The following is a 6,742-nucleotide window of genomic DNA, read 5'->3' as shown; positions in this document are numbered from 1 at the left end:
TTCTCCAGGCAACAGATTCACACCACGATTACTTATATCCACCGGAGCTGTTTCCAGAACGTCAAACTCACGACCAACCAGAGTAGACCAGTAGGTTTCTGTGAGATGTAAGGAGCATGAAGAAACCCGTTGCCTATGAATGGAACGTCGCGCAAAGCTTGAGGCAACTTTACTTGCCATTTTCATGACGTCATGCGATCACAGCCAATGCTCATATATAATTTACGGAGGGATGGTAGCTAACTTCGAATCTAGCTCGGTTCGACATTTACTTGCAACACAAGCTACAACCAATTCGTTTACATCGATCCATTCTGGAAGATGAATTTGTTGACCAATGAAAACGTAGTGAAATTGGTGCAAACAAGGGCATGACAAGAGTTCATGTAAGTACTTCAAAAGGAGCGGCAGTCTTGTACACAACCAAGCCAGCGCAGCTGATAGAGATGTGATCATACTGAGTCCATTTTTGAGGTGCAGAATGGGGTACAAAGTAACACATCGTCAATGACATTACTGGTAGTTAGTCCTAGTCAGAAGTGGGTTGTAGTCCGCGCAAATTTGCAGTAGATGGTCATCGTTATCTGACCTGTGTCCAACAAGTCCACCCCCACCTAAAGGACTCTCTTCTCTGCCTTGATGCTCGACCTGAGCATTCAAGTCTCCGTCTAGTACTACAATATATGTGAAACGCACTTACTGTGGAAAAGCTGTTAACCGGTGGTAAAACGCATTCTTCATCTTATCCAGTCTGCAATATGTAGTGTCGTAGGCGGAGATGACGAAAAAACATTGTTTCAAATACCGATTTATTCACATTTTAATGTAGCTTTCTAATATAGCAACACACAACCGACTGTTAATGGGGACCCAAAAAAATAGTGCTACCTCATCTCTGGAGCTTAGTGCGACACGAACGCTAGGAAAATCAGACGAAGATATAACAGAGTCCACGTATAAGCGCAAGTAAAACAAGCTTTTCAAGGCGACAGACGGAGAGCGAATTTGATGTACTCCACTAGTTTTGAATACGGGTCTCGGATAGACAATAGATGTCGACTTTGAAACTTCCGAATAAATAGTCAGGCCTATTTATTGTCTGATCTGCATTAGCGTGCGAACGTTGATGGGGGCTAGGTTGAATGACATACGTTTTTTAGAAAGACTGCTTCAGTATTCGTATTCTGTGGTGGCACTCAGCTTTCGATCAGTCGGTGACTTGAGATCATTTAGATAGGACAGGGCTTACACCATACGCGAACTGCTGTATTAGTTGAAAATTAAAGTAATCAAAATGAGAATAAAAGGGAGTACATCAGTGACGTGGTATGAAAGAAATAATTACGAATGTCATCAAATGGTTGTGAATAAAATTTTTCTGAATGAGTGTTAAAGCAAGAGTAATATTTCCGGGATTATTCATCGCTGATTCGTGTGTGCTACCATATTGTCCGGGCACCAAAATCAAGGCAGGTGGTTTACTTAGAGGGCCACACCCGGGGCCCTTTACCTAAACGTTCAACTCACAAGGTAGTAGGGCAACTTTAGGATATAGCAACTAACCTACAACCGATTTTGATCATGGTTAATTTTGGCTAAGCTCTTTTTCTAACTTATTTAACAAACAATATTATTTGTACCGTTGTGATTACTGGATCACATGAAAGACTATAGCTAAAGTGTTGATTGCTTAAATATTAATCGATGATTCATCCTCCTCCTCAACCATGTATGTATTAAAATCCTATTATTAGCCCTTGCTTTGCTGCACCCCTATAAATTTGCCTATGTAATTGCTCGCATATACTTATTCTCTTCTCCGCTTCAAATACGCTCTATGTGCTAATAGCTTTGTGATCTGTGTTATCCTCAAATAAAGTGTAGTTGCTGTTTCTCATTGCCTTCTGATTTCAAACACCGTTGATAGTTTATATTACAATGGTTATCGAGTTGATCGATTAACTAAGCAGAGCCACTACAAGGAGATGCAGTCCCATGGATCATACGCCATTTATTTTCTGGAGCTCATGTGCACCATTGGTTTGGAATCAGGGTTGTCCAACTCCACTAGGTGGATTCTCCATATCCACTAACCATGTTAAAGCGCCGGACATTCTCTTTTCGTCATCTCAATTTCGTAAACAACACACCGCCGCGAGATAGTGAGTAGGACTGACAGTAAATGTATACTCGACGCCATGTGAGAACGCTTCGAGAGAATCGACTCTTTCTACCATCGACCGTACAAGGGCACTTAGGGCCCATTTTCTATTAGTCTGTTGATTGATGCCCACGTGTATTACCGTATTGTAGTACTGATTAGTACTCCTAGCTCACTAGCTCGATCGATACCAATAAATGGTCATCTATATTTATAATTAGCTATAGTAGCTCACTGACAAGTCCTAATGACATTCACATGGTTGAGTGAAACAGGCTTGTTAAAACATCAACCACAGGCAAATATGGCTCTTGATTGATGTAAATACATATAAATCGCAGCTAACGTAGGCAAGAATTGAATAGTTATCCTGGCCTAATTCTTTTTGTTTTTTCACTCAATATTCTTCAGACCACAGCCTCTCCAATTTCAAATTTACGAGTTCCACTGCCAGACAATAAAGTTAATATTCCACGGACGTACAGTGAGTTTAAGCTATAATGTCTCTGCACTCTTAAGCTCATTTCAGATCGTTCATACAATGAGAGCCACGTATTTATCTTGACTCATGGATTTGCCTCGAATCAACAGAGTAACAACGTCAACAGCATCATGAGCACCCAAAACCTAGTTGCAATACCGTGCGTTCAGTCTAATCCCTTTTTGACACAAATCATTCGTCATAATTGGCTTTTCATACGTCGAATTCACTAGATGATCGAAATTCCGAAAAAAATGCAGGCGAGTTTTACTATTTTGCTAGATGATTTACTACGTTTCAAGCTCTTTTTAAGATGTGTATACTTTCACTTAGACTAGCAGTATATATCTCACATGAAGCATTTACAAAATCATTTTCAGTATGAGATATTTAATGACTTCAAATGGCATATTACTATGAGTGTGTCGTTTTCAGGAAAACTATACTAGATTGAACATTAATTTGACGATTCCTAGTTCTGCTCAACATTAATATATATTTTTGAATGCTATCATGCCAAATGCAGCAACCTTTTATGAAGAGTCTATATTATACCAGTCATATTCCTCACTATATTTTCATAAGTCATCTCCTAACTTTAAAATTCTCGGCCGAACTTCCTTTTTATGGTTAGATTTCTCATAACTCACTGGACCTATCGATACTGTTCAACTAAACTCGGTCGCTAAGGGACACTCACTACCACCCTAAAAAGTCAATCGACTGCCTACTACCAGTGTTCTTGCGTCTATGGTGCCTGTTACACATCAACTGGTTATGACAGCATAAAATAACATCAGCCCTATCCACAGTCCATAACTTGTAACCGCCTGATAAGCTTGTAAAATGGTACTAATAGAAATAGTGTTTTCCAACAGCTTGTGAAACACAGAGGATTGTGTGAGGTATGACATATATCCAAAAGTAAGCTTAAATGAGCCCAACATCACAAAAGGAAGGGAGGTGAAGTTACCGACCAGCAAGCATTGATGGTGAGGGTGGTGACTTCAATCCACAGGAACAAGACATCTTGTATGTATCAGGCTCTTTATGATTGAGAACAAGTCAATCGATCTGTGATATAGTTTGTCTTCCTACGCTCACCACTCACACATGTTTCCAATTTTATGCTGGATCAGCTAATCTACTAAGACAACCTATAACATGCTATCTCGGACTTTTACACTAGGATTGTGTGACGCATCGGATGGACAAAAAAAGAAAAAATTAAACAATAAAAGATATAGTCATTAGTATTCTTAACACTTCACCCTCTATATGCACACTCTCTTCTAATAAACCGCTTTGCTTGTACCAGCCTTGACTTCCCTTCCTTCATATGAGCTTACTCTAACTTGTTAAACATCACAACTCAATGTTATTTGTTACTACATTCTCTCATCCGTAGCCTCTAACTTTATTTCACTCTGACAAGAGATAATGTGAACTTAATCTAATTTATTATACCTCTGTCTGTTCCACTACACAATGCTGAGCAACGTGGCTTGCTGCTCTTCTGTTTTACTTTCTTCTTTTCTTCAGAATCTTGCTCTGAGGGCACAGCTTTAGCATTTCTGAGGTCTAGAATAAACTTGACGTACGCGTCTTTTCAAGGTCGTGGTTTTCAGCAAGCGCTCTATGAGTCTACTTTATAACACCTATAAACTTAATAAGTTGGGAAGCGTGTTGTGCGTCAACAAATGTTGTTATTTATAGATCATGTCTATAAAAATGGCATGTACCTGCTCATGCAGAAATATATTATTACATTATATCATAGTATGTTGACCTAGCTTACACATGAGTTATATTGCACCATCTCTACGTTTTGTGAATTTAGCGGTTATTTAAACCGCCTTTAACATTTTACGCTAAACCCATCATAATCTTCATTGCTACGAGTATTGGGTGCACAGATTGGAGTAACATATTATTCTCCTAAAAAGACATTTGACATAGCTCAGATACTAAAGCCACCGAATTAAAATATTGTCGCACTGCACTGGTTTAATAATTAAACAACACATAGTTGTCAGACAAACAAGCACTTGAAATAATCATTAAGGCCTACTTTTGAAATTAAAATTATGTAGACGAATATTTTCGGATCATAATTTGCAGTATATATAGGCAGCTTGTATCCATTCATGCCACAACCCTCTGGTACTTCAGAATCGCCTAAAACAACAGTACCTGTTTCATACTGGCTGATCCTCAATTAGCACTATAATAGTTGTAAGATCCATTTTGAATGTGTTGTGTGTTGGTGAAAATCCCTCCATGTATATACTTGTACTTTGTTCCTATTGATTCCCTTAGTTGTACATTGTTGTATTTTGATTACATTTGAGTTGTTAATACTTGTATTTTTTATTATAGTTTTTGTTTTCTTACGCATTCACTAAGTTTGTGTTTCTTCCTGAACTGCATCTGTGTTGTTTTACTTGACACTTGTTCTTGGCGGTAGCCATATTGAATTGTTCCTCCTGTTGTGTGTGATCTATCCAGCCAGGATAGAATAACGTTGATTTGTTGTGATTGGTAAATTTCTTGCATCCTTTATCAACTTTCTTATTTATTGTAATTAGATTTGATCAATTGAACAATTATTGGTTGGATAGCTGAGTGGTTATATTTGTTTAGGTAATAATGTACACTTAAATTTATGATAAATTTAGAACCGCTATCTTACCTAATTACTTTGTTTTGGTTTCAATCGGGCGAGGGCGCGTATCTAACTCATCCAGACAGCTGTCCAGCAGTCCAAACGTAGTTTGGATCTTACAGTTCTAAACAAATATTTGGTCGAATTCGTTTGGCTTTCGTTTCGTTGATTCCAATCATCGTCTCTGGGAATATCTGGTTGTTCGCTTCCGATGCCAAACAATCGTCGAAGGAAATTAAGTCCAAGGCTTGTGGATGTTAAAAGAGATGAACAAAAGGATGGATCCCCTCAATCAAGGCAAGTGCCTTCTGATGCTTCTATGTGTCATGGTTCATATTCTAATAAGGACGATTGTAATTATAGTGAATCTAGTTGTGATATAATGGCAGATGGCATAGAGAATCTTAATTTAGACGTGAAGCAAGCAAAAAGCGTAAGGCCTACGGCGTTTTCATAGGTCCAGAGTTACCAAAGGTTGAGTTAAGTTATTTTGACGGTCAACCAAGAGGTTACTGGAAGTTTTTAAGGGAGTTTGAGACCTATGTGGAATCAAGGGTCAAGGATGATGGTCAACGCTTGCTTTATTTGATACATTATTGTAAGGGTAAAGCGAAAACAGCCATTGAGGGTTGTGTTATGTTGGAAGCCTCTTTTGGTTACAAGAAGGCCAAAGAAATTCTAAAACGGTTGTTCGGACAGGCGCATGTAATCGCTCGGGAGACTTTAGAGGACTTATTCAAAACTACAAATGTTGATTACAGTGATCCTGAGCAACTAACAAATCTAGCTATTAGAATGGAAAATTGTTCTATGGTTTTGAAACAGATGAAGTATACTGCCGACTTAAATTCTCTAATTACCTTAGAGAGAATAGTAGGACTCTTACCTCAAGTTATGCAAGCCCAGTGGGCGGACTGGGTGGGTGAATTGACTGAAGATAATAGAGAACCAACCTTTGACGAGCTTACCCAATTTATAGCATCCCGCGCGAGAGTATCTAATAGTAGGTTTGGACGGTTAGCGAATCGTCCGAGAAAGGGATACAACTTAAAGACAAATTGTCACTTGCAATTAGAGCAGGAGAGTAACTCGAGAGCTAAATGCAGGGTGTGTTCCCAGGACCATGCTATTTATAAATGTCCAAAATTTTTAGCGCTCACCGTTCAAGAGAGATGGTCTCAAGCAAAAGTTAATGGCATCTGTTTTGTCTGCCTTAGGCAAGGGCATAAAGTTAATGAATGTAAGCTGGCAAAACGTTGTAACGTTAATGGTTGTGAGAGGAAACACCATTCTTTGTTGCACAGCGAGAGTGAGAAACCTGATATCCCGAATTGTTGTGGATTTACTAAATCCCTAAGTAGCCAAGTGTGCCTAGGAATGATTCCTGTACGGTTGAGGTTGGGAAATGCCGAAATGGTAGGTTATGCTTTGTTGG

Source organism: Schistosoma haematobium, chromosome 1 (assembly GCF_000699445.3).
Source record: "Schistosoma haematobium chromosome 1, whole genome shotgun sequence".
Classification (NCBI taxonomy): domain Eukaryota; kingdom Metazoa; phylum Platyhelminthes; class Trematoda; order Strigeidida; family Schistosomatidae; genus Schistosoma; species Schistosoma haematobium.
Note: the sequence above shows the minus strand (reverse complement) of the source record.